This window comes from Dipodomys merriami, unplaced genomic scaffold (assembly GCF_024711535.1).
Source record: "Dipodomys merriami isolate MVZ:Mamm:240054 unplaced genomic scaffold, mDipMer1.0.p SCAF_6, whole genome shotgun sequence".
NCBI classification, from domain to species: domain Eukaryota; kingdom Metazoa; phylum Chordata; class Mammalia; order Rodentia; family Heteromyidae; genus Dipodomys; species Dipodomys merriami.
In genome coordinates, this window is record NW_027206179.1 from 26,389,355 (window position 1) to 26,402,171 (window position 12,817).

General features: G+C 34.5%; 1 protein-coding gene and 1 non-coding gene across 3 annotated transcripts in view; both read right to left on the minus strand.

Annotated features, from left to right (window-relative positions):
• Nucleotides 1-12,817, minus strand: part of Gpc5 (glypican 5) — a 1,051,553-nt gene that overhangs the window by 930,367 nt on the left and 108,369 nt on the right. The gene's annotated exons all lie outside the window — the stretch shown is intronic.
• Nucleotides 5,180-5,311, minus strand: LOC138814358 (small nucleolar RNA SNORA25). Its single transcript, XR_011367945.1, has one exon. It is a non-coding gene; the product is annotated as a small nucleolar RNA SNORA25 (small nucleolar RNA).

Genomic DNA, 12,817 nt, shown 5'->3' on the forward strand with positions numbered 1-12,817 from the left:
GTTCAACACAGAAGAAAATGGGGACAATCATACAACACAACTATAAAAAGAAAAGGGAAATGAAGCCAGTAACAGAAAAGTATTATAACTTTGTGTATTTCAAACTTTAAAACATATGCTTAAATAATTCACAACGTAATGAATAAATCATAATAAAAATTAAAAATATTTCAAACTGAACAGAAATCAAAGTTGCACTAGAGATAATGATTTCAAATGAAGCAGGTATAAAGTGGTAATAAATGTGGTCATTCTAATTAAATAATTCATTAAAATGTAAAAGTTTAATTATTGATAAATGAGAATCTCAGTTGGGAATTAAGAAAAAAAGAAAAAGAAAAGATTCTTCTGTAGGTTTAGTACCATATGTGGAGAATTTAACAAACATAAGATATAAAGTATTCTAAAACCAATTCACTGAATGTACTTGACAGGCTTATCAACCAAAGAATTGATCAATCTTTCAATGCCAACCCAGCAACCCAAGGAGAGAAATACCATTCAAGCATATTTCCACTTACATTGGCAATTTTGTCAATGTCATTCCTATCGAAGGCAAATAGAAACAGACAAGATCAATAGAACAATAAATTCCTTGTATAGAAACCACCTAACCCTGTATCCAGCATCTCAAAAATACAACACAGTAAACCACTGAAGACCATTTTCAGGTCACGCATTATTGACATATGTCTACATGCACACCACAGAAGCTAATAACCCTTCAAATCTCTCCTTATAATAGCATGCCTAATATGATTTTCTCGTGCATTGCCATTAAATAGAAAATATAATTGATATGAACTTCAAGGGATTATAAATTCTGAGGAAAAAGATATAAAGAAAAGTTATAGTGTAGCATACATTTGTTAATCATTCCAAAATAGAGGATATTTATTTGCATAGTACATGAGATATAGTATTCTTCCAATCAGAATTTGCTCAAAAAGAGAGCTGTTATTCTTGTTATTTACCCTGTCAGGTAACATTCTTTCATTATTAAATTCTTGGTAATAGCATATTTCTTGGTTAATTATTGCTGGAAAGAGAATCTCTTTGCTTTTTCCAAGGTAGCACATTATATTTCTAAAGGAAACTCACAGTAAACAAGGAATAAGTTTCATAACATTCAAACATTCATTTTATTCACTGAATGAAGGAAAACCATGTAACGGAGACCAACAACATTTTGAGATTGGGAAATAGAAGAACACTTCATCATTCTCAAAGAACACTCATTTCTCCTGAGTCCAGATAAAGAAAACATGATTTTTAGGTCAATGTGGCTTAAGGAGGTATACTCTTGAATACCCTAGCAGATAAGGCTGAAGTAGTTAAGAATCAGAGAGATTTAAACAGTCAAGTTATGCCTGACAAAGTGGAAAAAAAGTTTTATTCAAATGGAAACCAAGAAGATCCCTGAGGGTGTGGTAGACATTGAGAATGCAAGTTCAGGTTGAAGGTTTAGCCTTAGAGAAGAAAATTAAATACTTGAATGGCATAGAAGAATAGGAAGCTTCCACTTAAAACATACTACAAAAAAAAAAACCCTCATATGTTAGTCTTTACATAACAGACCTTCCTCTGAAGGCTTTCCAAATATAAACAATTTAATCTTCATAGCAACCTTTCACATAGGTTGTATTTTCATCCTCTTGCTACAGACAAAGAAACAAAGGTACACTGGTTTGTTAAAACAGGCAAAACATGTAATTAGGAAAGAATGCACATGAACTTGATCCCAAGCAATCTGTCTGCAGAATTTACGACTATAACTATAGGTAGTTCATTTTCAGAAAGGTTAAATCATAGAGTTTAATTTAAACATGTTTTGAGTAGTTCTGAAAAGTCTAAAGAGTGACATGTCATTGATTAACACAAAGATCTAGAAAGGGATACAAATGAGTAATAATGGAAAGAAGGGAGAAAATGAAAACACCTGCAAAAGATTTTATGTAGCTGTTCAGAAGTCCAAAATAACTTATCAAATAACTTATCAAGAATCTTGTCTCTTTCCCTCCCCAGTTCTTTACATCACTCAAATTCAAATCCCAGTCTTCCAAAATAAAAGTGTGCACAGGAACCTATTGTATTTACAGTACAAGGTCCAAAAGTAAGCAAACAAAAAAATACCACATTAAATAACACTTTTTAAAGAAACAAAAATACCAAAAGTAAAGCCAGTGTAGGGAAAATTTTATTTCTTATGGAACTATTACTATTATAAAAACATCAAATACTTAAATAAACAATCCTAAAAACTCATTCTCAACTGTAAAAGCATTCTAATTAGTTACATAAGTCAAAAGAGTAAAAAAAAAACTATGTAAGCATAATTTCGTTCCATTGCCTTGAACTGTAGACTCTACTTATCTTGAGGGGGGAAAAAAGTATAGATACTCATAGTATTTTCTTTCTAACGACTTCAAAATACATCATTTTATAAACAAAAATAAAGACTTTAAAGGACATGTAATATTACCCTGTCAACATATTTTTAAGATATTTTAAAATGAGACTGGAAGATTTATTTTTATTTTTTTATTTTTATTTTTTTATTGTGAAAATACTGTACAGAGGGGTTACAATTACATGGGCAAGATAATGAGTACATTTCTTATCAAGCATTGTAGCCTCCTCCTTTGTTTACCCTTCCCATCCCTTCCCATCCTCCCCTTGCCCCCCCCAATCCTCCCCGCTCACCCCCTCCCGCACCAAAGTTGTAAAGTTCATTTTCGACATAACAACTTGTACATCTCATTGTTGCAATGGGTCCACCTGTATCCCTACTTAAACGATTTGTTTTTCCCCTTCCTCTCTACAAATTACACCGACATCAAATACAGTGAAAGCAGGAGTTATACTGTGTGGGACGAACATACAAAGCAACAAAGAAATAATCTTATAAATGTGTTAGAAGCAATAGCATGAAAGAAAACAAAACATTTGAATACATATCTTAGGGTTCATTTCCCTAACATCACCTTATCTGACCTTTTCTGCTTGAGTCAGCATATACTAGATATTGCAAATAAGGGAAACCATGGGACCTATGTTTCTTTGGGCCTGGCTTACTTCACTTAATAGAATTTTTCCAAGTTTTTCCGTTTCCTAACAAATGGGGCAATGTCATTCTTTCTGATGAAGGCATAGAATTCCATTGTGTATATATACCACATTTTCTTGATCCATTCATCTACTGAGGGGCTTCTGGGTTGGTTCCATATCTTAGCTATAGTAAATAATGCTGCAATAAACATAGTTGTGCTGGTAGCTTTAGTGTGGTCTTGTTTGTGATCATTTGGGTAAATGCCCAAAAGTGGGATTGCTGGGTCATAGGGGAGCTCTATGTGGAGTCTTTTGAGGAACCTCCAGAGACTGGAAGATTTTTTTTTCTTTTTTTTTTTTTTTTTGTTTGGTCCGGTCATGGGGCTTGAACTCTGGGCTTGGGCACTGTCCCTCAGCTCTTCAGCTCAAGGCTAGCACTCTACCACTTGAGCCCAGCGCCACTTCCGGCTTTTTTTTTTTTTTTTGCTTATGTGGTGCTGAGGAATCGAACCCAGGGCCTCAGGTATGCAAGGCAAACACTCTACCACTGAGCCACCTTCCCAGCCCCCGACTGGAAGATTTTTTTAATGAAGTCAAATATTAACTTCATTTAGCAATAATCTTTCTTAGAGTCTGCATTAAATGATTATATTTCTTAAAAAGTAAAACAGGAGGGGCTGGAAAGGTGGCTCAGTGGTAGAGCGCTTGCCTTGCATGTCTGAGGCCCTGGGTTCGATTCCTCAGCACCACATAAGCAAAAAAGGAAAAAGCCGGAAGTGGCACTGTGGCTCAAGTGATAGAGCGCTAGCCTTGAGCTGAAGAGTTGTGCAGGAGGAAGGGTGAATAAATGCAGTCATGGTATACAATACATACTATGCAGAAAATGAACTATGCAACTTGTAGTCAGAGACAAGGGGTGGGGACTGGGAGAAAATCAAGGATGTGGGGGACATAACTCAAAAATATTCTCAATACCTGTCTTGTAAAATTGTACATCTTGATAACAATAAAATTATAATTAGAAGTGGTGGTTTGGCTCAAGTGGCAGAGCCTTGAGCTGAAAAGCTGAGGGACAGTGCTCAGGCCCAGAGTTCAAGCCCCATGACTGACAAAACAAAACAAAAATCCCCCCCAAAAAAATTATAATTAAAGGTAAATGCTTGTATTGCCATAAACATCAATCAAATACTAGCAAATCATACTTGTTTTTTCTAAAAATTTTATGTACTATTTACTGACAGCCCTGGGGCTTGAACTCAAGGCCTGAGCACAGTCCCTGAGCTTCTTTTGCTCAAGGCTAGCACTGTACCACTTGAGCCACAGCACCATTTCTGACTTTTTCTGCTTATGTGGTACTGAGGATTCAAATCCAGGGCTTCATGCATGCTAGGCAAGTATTCTACCACAAAACCACATTCCCAGCCTTGTTCTAAAATTTTAATGTTTTGAAGAATATGCGATCAAATTTTTAGTAAAATAATTAACAGAAGACTCCTCCTAAACTTATTGACTAGCAAGAACATAACATTTTACTTTTTATATTTGCAAACAAGAGCCCAAGAAAGCATGTCACATTCTCAGAGTTGTGTATAAGTAAGCAGATAGTCATGAACATTAAGTTAGGGTAGGGAAGTATTTATCTACTATAAGGGTTATAAACCCTTAATAAAATAAGTAGAGAAATCAAGTGTTACTGAAGGGAATTTTTTTTTTGGTCAGTCGTGGGGCCTGTACTCTGGGCCTGGACACTGTCCCTCAGCTCTTCAGCTCAAGGATAGCACTCTACCATTTGAGCCACTGCGCTACTTCTGGCTTTTTCCACTTCTGTGGTGCTAAGGAATTGAACCCAGGGCCTCATGAATGCAAAGCACGCACTCTACCACTGAGCCACCTACCCAGACATCTGAAGGGAATAATGTGAAGACTTTATTTAGTTATTAAATAATTTCAGACATATGTTTATGATTGAAAAGGAAAAGCTAAGTCAAATATTAAATACCACTTTTGAAGTATTTAAAATTTCCTGATTATTTTATATTTATTTAATAGAACAATTTGATAATTTAACTTATCAAATATGGAATTTTCTTTTTAATATAATCTATGCTTATTGCTTTTTCCAATTTTATTACAGTACATCTCCTCTGGAAAACATAGAGCTACTATTGAGTGACTATTGCATGCTATGGAGAACTTCTATCTCTGGTCACAGCATTAAAAGCTCTTGGTTTGGAAGCCCAACAAGCCGTCTTTGAAATGACCATGGAATTTTCTTATACTTTGTTAAGTATACCTATGAGAAGCTTGATGAATGGGAACTCCTTAATACAGCTAGTTAAAATTAAAAGAATACACTTTTTTTAAAGTAGTTTCAGATAAATTTGAAAGGACAAAAAAAATCATCAAATCTAAAATTTAAAACAATATAAGCATCAAGGTAGGGCTGGGAAGGTGGCTCAGTGGTAGAGCGCTTGCCTTGCATGCATGAGGCCCTGAATTCGATTCCGCAGTACCACATAAGCAAAAAAGAAAAAAGCCAGAAGTGGCGCTGTGGCTCAAGTGGTAGAGCGGTAGCCTTGAGCTGAAGAGCTGAGGGACAGCACCCAGGCCCAGAGTTCAGGCCCCACAACCAGACCAAAACATAAAAAATAAAAAAATTTTTTAAAGCATCACGGTATATTAATAAATCATATCATTCAAAAGAACATTACATAACACTTTTTAAAACATGTTTTAATTCAATGTAATTTACTAAATAATTTTAATGTTTATTTTTCCTTTTTTTACTTTATCAATCATATGTGGGACCAAGAAATTAAACCTAAGGCCTCATTCATGCTAGGCAAACAGTTTTCAACAAAGCCACATATAGTACCCTCTAAATATTTTTATTGTCTTTAAGTAGTTGTACAAAGGAGCTGACATTCAACAAAACAATATATCTCCATCAATGTTCAACATTCTCAACCATCCTTTTCCATATTCTCACCTCACTTCTTCCTTTATTTTTCTTAATTTTCAAGATATGTACTGATTTCTTTTTGCCATTTAACCAAGAAAATTATGTACACAGTGTATCTTGATCTGTGTCAACTCCTAAACATTTTCACTCCCCTTTACCCACTCCTTCCCTTATTTTTATTAATTTTGTAGTATGTACAATGAATTTTTGACTTCATTCTTCCCTATTTACCCTCTTCATTTACCTGTCTATCAACCTCATCTTGAAAATGAGATTGTTAAGTATCCCATGTAAGTACCAATTGCCTGGTATTTATTTTGCTGAGCTTTGACTTAGTCTTTCTAAAGAATTATATGATTTGCAAGTGATTTATATTACAACTAAATTATCAAACTCCACTGTAACCTCTCTAAGACTAAATATTATTTAGCATAACCTCTCCATAGGAAATAACCTTAGTCATAAACCTTAGCAAAAAATAAAAATAAGTTTTTTGTAAATGTATAGAAGAAATACTTTGGATTTTTACATAAAAAGTGCAATAGTGAAATATTACATAAATATCTAATTAAGTCCAGATAATCCCAAAGAGAGCTTAATTTACTATGTTTTAGTTGTAGGATGATGGAAAAGCAATCTGCAAGTAGTAGAAACTGTATTCAAAGTCTGATTTTTTTTTTCCTTTCCTGGGCTAGTAATATAGGATTCTAGGCAAGAAGAGCAAACCACATCTGCTAATGACTGACATTTGAACTCTCCAATGTACTGTCTATTGAGCTGTGATATTTTGTTATTTTGATGTGTTATAGATATTTCTATTTCTAATATTTTCAACTTATGTTTATCATGGCATAACCTCTAGAAATATTTATATCTAACATTATAATGCTATGTAAAGATTATAACAATAACAATAAAGTGATAACAATACTTAAGATCAAATGTAAATTATCCTTACTCCAGAGATGAGATAACAAAAGTCACAGAGTTTCATAAATTGGGTTTCAGAAATTCAGAGTTTCAGAAATTTATAAGTCCTCTCTAGGAAAAAGTGTACCTCATGTTGTAGTTCTGGTCAATAGGCTTCTTTGGATCCTTGGATCCTCATAACATATCTGAAAAACTTGAGTAAATCTAAGAGTGAACTTGATTTTATTTTGTACTCTGCTCCCCTTGGTCAATCACTATCTACCATTAATTTTTGGCACACTGGGAAAATGTAAAGGAAGTCTCAACTTTGCATTTATAGACTTCTGACTATCCCTTTTCACAAATGTACACTTAGTTACAATGGTCCAGACACACATGGATGAAGTCTGATCTATTTTAAGGGTCATATTGTGCAGATTTGAAGGTCAAATGTTTAGCATTTGCTGTATGTTTAATATTAACTCAAAAGCACATGTAAGTGAAATGATGCTTCTTCAAGTGGCAGTGAAAAAATATCTGTCATTAGTAGCCACTGGTTAATTTAGTCTTTCAATTTCACTCAAATTGAGTAAGGTAGCATGGAAGATCTGTAGTGGTTTGTCTATGAAACTAACACTGAAGCTAATTTGAAGCTCTTCTTTATCATTCCATACTGCAAGGTTCCACATTATGAGTACTGAACCAGAAATTTCATTACTTTAATAGCAGTAGAGCAGGGATAAATGCACAATGGAAGAGAAATTTTATAAACTGTGATCTCCCAAAATATTGGACTCATGCAAGCTTAAATCTGTAGTCACACAGCTTCATGTGATGAGGCTGTCTTGGGTGCCTTCCGTATTTATTTTCTGATACAATAAAAAGCAGTTACAGCTCTCAGGAATTCACAACCTCATCAGATTGAAAAAAAAGAGCCTCAATCCAGTAACTAAATGTGAAACAATAATAATAAACATGACATCTCAAACGTGCAAGGATAATTAAGACAAGAAATACTGGCAAATATGAATTGTAAAAACAAGTTGTAACATTTCCCACAAAGCAGGAGATGAAAATGGTTCTCCAGAATATTTGCTGAATAATGTAAGTAGGAAGAGGAAAGGAAAATAAAAGGTTAAATAAAAAGGATAATTTTTTAGTCAAACTGCATGTTGCTTACTTTATAAAAGTTGATTCATAAAAGGATCTGAATATGATGCGTCTTACTTTGCTGATAAATACAGACTTAAAATTTTCATTTTAAACATCAATTTAAACTTACTTGCATCACTCTTCATAAGATTGTATAAACCAGATATTTAAAAACAAAACAAATCAAAAGTTAAGAGACTATCCCAAGACCACAGTCAATGTTGTTGGGCAGAATAATGTTAGAGTCTTGATCTTACATGTTATCTTAGGTTTTCATGTGTTCATATGTTACTGTGACTTCTGAATTCGTTTTACAATATTATATCATTAATTCATTAATATAAGAGTATGAACTCAGGGTCTTGTTCTGAGTTTAGGGCCAAGGCCTCAGTCCCATTTTGTTCCAGTTATTTTTTTTACAGATAATGTCCTAAATATTTTGCTAGGATAAGCCTTGGATCACAATCATACACTTGGAATTCAAGAAATATATCATCATGTTTTCAAGTAGCTGAGAATCTTAAGTATACACTTAATTTCAAAACATTTTAATGCTCTAGATTTGAAGCTCTGGTCACTGAAGAAATCAGGAGGAAACACAAAAAAATGAGAAATGAGTAGCTTTTTACATAGACTGCACCGATAATACACATAGAAATTAGCTGTGCAAGAGAACATAATAGTAGTTTGTAGAAGACTAAGTCTCTAAGTTTTGCTTTTGAAATTCTTTCCAATCAAACAAGGTCCTGCCACAAGGAGAGGGAAGGGCAGAAAGACTAAGTTAGAAATAAAATACTTCTCACAACTGGTATAGCTTAGCTCAAATAAATGGGAGAGGGGAAGGAGCCACAATTCAAGTTCAACTGAATAAAAATCACTTTCTTCACAGTGCCCATCTCTCAACTAAGTGCCTGAAAGGAGCCCATATCGTCTAGTCCCTCAGTCCGTTTACAGCAAAAGAATTCATATAATACTTAGCAAGACAGAAGGAACAAGAATCAAAAATCTATATTCATGCCCTTTTAGGGAAAGCAAATACCTGTGCAGTAGAGCTCTCTTGCAAAAATGAGTAATGACTGAACAGTGGACCTGAATATAGTTTCTGTACAAAACTTTTGACACAAGAAAAAGAAATATATAAATATAAAAAATGTGGCTGAACCAGAAGTTAAAAGTCTAAGTAATCAGATGAATCTAATGTCTGCTAAGTATGACATGAAGAATTATATGTAAATTAAAAATACCTAGAACACTATTTGAGGTGTGGCTTCCAGTTGGGTTTAGCCAAGGAGGCAATGACAGAAGATTTCTGCTTTGGCCCTGCTGATGCAACATACTGGCTTGGCTATGTGCTATTATGACCTGGTTTCTGGAAGAAGGAGCCTCTCTCTCCTGTTTTAGCACCCAGCAGGTTCTAGTAACACATCTGTTTCCCTTGCCCTAGGGGTGTGATGCCATTCTGATGCGGCTAATCTCTGCATGCTTTAACACACACACAGCTAACTCTAACTTGGCTCACACCTTTGCAAGCTGAAAGTTCTCCATAAAAATCCCAATAGGCCTTGCTGTTACTTGCTAGGAATTTAAGTGACATAAGGTATCTTTTATCTAATTTATTTAAATTGCCTCTGTTCTTTGTTAAATGTGCCACTACCTATGACTTCCAATTCTGTCAGTATTATTCAGATAAATAAATAATTAGCAAGGATATTATTGTATGTATTTATGATATAGAGGATTATATTATGAAATCTGTATATATTTCATATTACATTGCTTAATCTTTTTTGAATATTTTTATTTTCTTTAAGAAATTGTACAAAGGAGTCACCCTTCAACGAAGCAGATTTTTACAATGTGACCCATCATTCTCACCAATGTGACCCATCATTCTCACCCATCCCTCCCAACCTACCCCTTCCCTCACTTTTCTTAATTTGTTAGGATATGTATTGAAACATTTTGCCATTTAGCAAAGCAGTTTATGTATACAAAGCACCTTGATCTGGGTCATCCTTCAACATTTTCACCCCCTTCCAAACTACTCTCTCCCTTATTTTTCTTAATTTTGTGGTATATACAAGGACTTCTTGGCTGCATACAAGAATGCTTGCTCACTTTTTTTTTTTTTTTTTGCCAAGGTGATGTACAGAGGGATTAGAGTTACATAAGTAAGGTAATAAGCACATTTCTTGTCAAAGTTGTTATCCTTTCCCTCATTTTTCTCCTACTTCCCCCCCACACCAAGTTGTACAGACCATTTTTCACTTTGTAAGAATATAATGCACTATTACTAACTATAACTACCACATGGCACATTAAGTGGTTTGAATTTATCCCCTGTTCAATGGAATTTTGTGTCCTTTGATCAACATCTGTGAATTCCTTACCCTAGTAACCACGATCTTGTTTTCTGACAAATATCAGGACATTTCTACTTTTCTTATTTTTTATATTGTATATTTATTTATTTATTGTTATTATAAAGATGATGTACACAGAGGTTATAGTTACTTAAGTTGATAATGAGCAAATTTCTTTTTGAACAGTGTTATCTCTTTCCTCATTTAATCCCAATTTTCCTTTCTTCCTGTACAAGTTGTACAGTTCATTTTCAATGTAGTATCTAGTGCATACCACTGCTACATTTGTTCACTCTTTGTCCCACCATCTTTGTGCTCCCCTAACAGATAAAGTTGCATATGAGACAAAATGAGAAAGCAAAAAAAATGAGAGAAAGGAGAAAGGAGAAAAAGCAAAATAACAAAAATCCTCTTGTACATTTCTTGGAGCTCATTTCGATAAACATCATTTTATATGATGCAGTCAATAGCACATAGATATTGAGTCTTTTTGGTCTTCTCCTAAGAAAATCCTACTCTGGTCTCATTGTGTCAATATCTATAGAGTCCTCTGTAATTTATCATGTCCAAGACACAATTTAATGGATGAATGGATCAAGAAAAGGTATTACATATACACAATGGAAGTCTACCCTTTCATCAGAAAAAAATGATATTGCACCATTCCTAAGGAAATGGGAAGAGTTAGAAAAAAATTACACTGAGCAAAGTGAGCCAGACCCAAAGAAATATAGGTTGCATGGTTTCCCTCATTTGTTGTAACTAGAATGTGCCTATAAATCTACAAGTAAAGCATTGAAGGTAAAAGACAAAAAAATCTACTTACTATTTTTTGAAATGTTTATATTATTAGATTTGCATTTAATAAGTTCAGCCTATATTACTGGATTACAGACATCTGTAATAATCTTACTTAATACTTTTTCAGTTATTTGTTACTCTCTTTGTTCTTCTAGAACTCTTTCTGGCCCTAAAAATAATGTACCCAGAAAGCATTAAAAAGATAATTGATATAATACAAAAGTAGCTTTCAAATGTACAACCAATTGTAAGTACACTATTAAAGAAAATAAACCTCATTCTCAAATTATTAATAATATAAAAAGTCACAATGTTCTCATTTGTAGCCACCAAATTGGTTTCATTTATATTTATTTCATCAAAACAAGAAATTCTTTTTAAATAATGACTAATTCTCATGCACAGAGGAATACAAATGCTGCAGGCTATTGCAGTATGCATCATGAAGCAACTCAGTAGAACTTTTCCACCAACTGGGTCGATTTTAATGTGCATATGAAATGCTGTGTGCTCTTTAGGAAGGAGATTCTGTGCTAGCTAAGGGGTATTTTCTCAGAGATCTGCTATTCTTAACATCCCTATTTTCCAAATGGCTTTTTAAAAACTGCATTTTGATGTGCCTTATCTTTCAATGAGTAAAGTGTCAATTTTGTAATAACTTCAAACTCAAAGAAAAACCCCACAATCCAGCTGAAGCAGATTTGCATTTCATCCATTTCAATAACTGAGATTATACTGGAGATAGCCATTTTGTACTGCAACTTAGGAGGATTTGTTTTCTAAGAAAGAGTAATAAAACAGGTTTTTTTGTTGTGGTTGAATACAAGTTCAGTGTAGCAAAACAGGTGAAGAAATGTTATCAGCCATGAAGCAGATAAAATTAGGATATTCATGGGAGAAAAATTATTCACTAGTTGTAGAAAACAAACTTCCCTATAATCAAGTACAAAATTTGGTACATCTAAGTGTTCTTCCTCAGTCTTTGTACGGGCTCAGGAATGTATTGATAAACTCTTTAGTAAAATTGATTCTACAACATCACCTCATCACCTTCCTCTGCCCAGAAGGACAATGCTAGAAATAGAGCATAGGGCTTTGATGTTAAGTAAGCTGGCTGCTGTGTGAACTAAATGTATTTGTGTTCCTATAAATGCCTTCTAAAATGCCAAGTTCAGAAAAACAAGCCAGTTACCTAAATCAAAATTGCTAATGATGCTAGCCTTTCAATTAAAAAAAAGGAGTATGTGCCGGTGTTCCTATTTGTTAAGTGGAAAACTTGATAGTGTTGTGCGGGGAGCCAGCGGGGAGCCAGGGCGAACACAATTAGACGCCGCCCACTCCCTTGCAGCTTTGAGGTAAACAACTCCATATTAGGCAGTGCTTGGCGGGACGGTGGGTCCTGGGCTTTGCACATGCGCGAGCCACATAGAGTCCCCAGCCAATCCCGTGGCACCTGGTGACGGTGAAAGGCAGACGACCAATGATAAGACGACACGTGTTCCCTATATAAGCGGCCATGTTTTTTGTGCGTGCTCTCTCCCGCTCAAGCTCTCCTACAAGCAAGAAGGCTCTCCAATAAAGT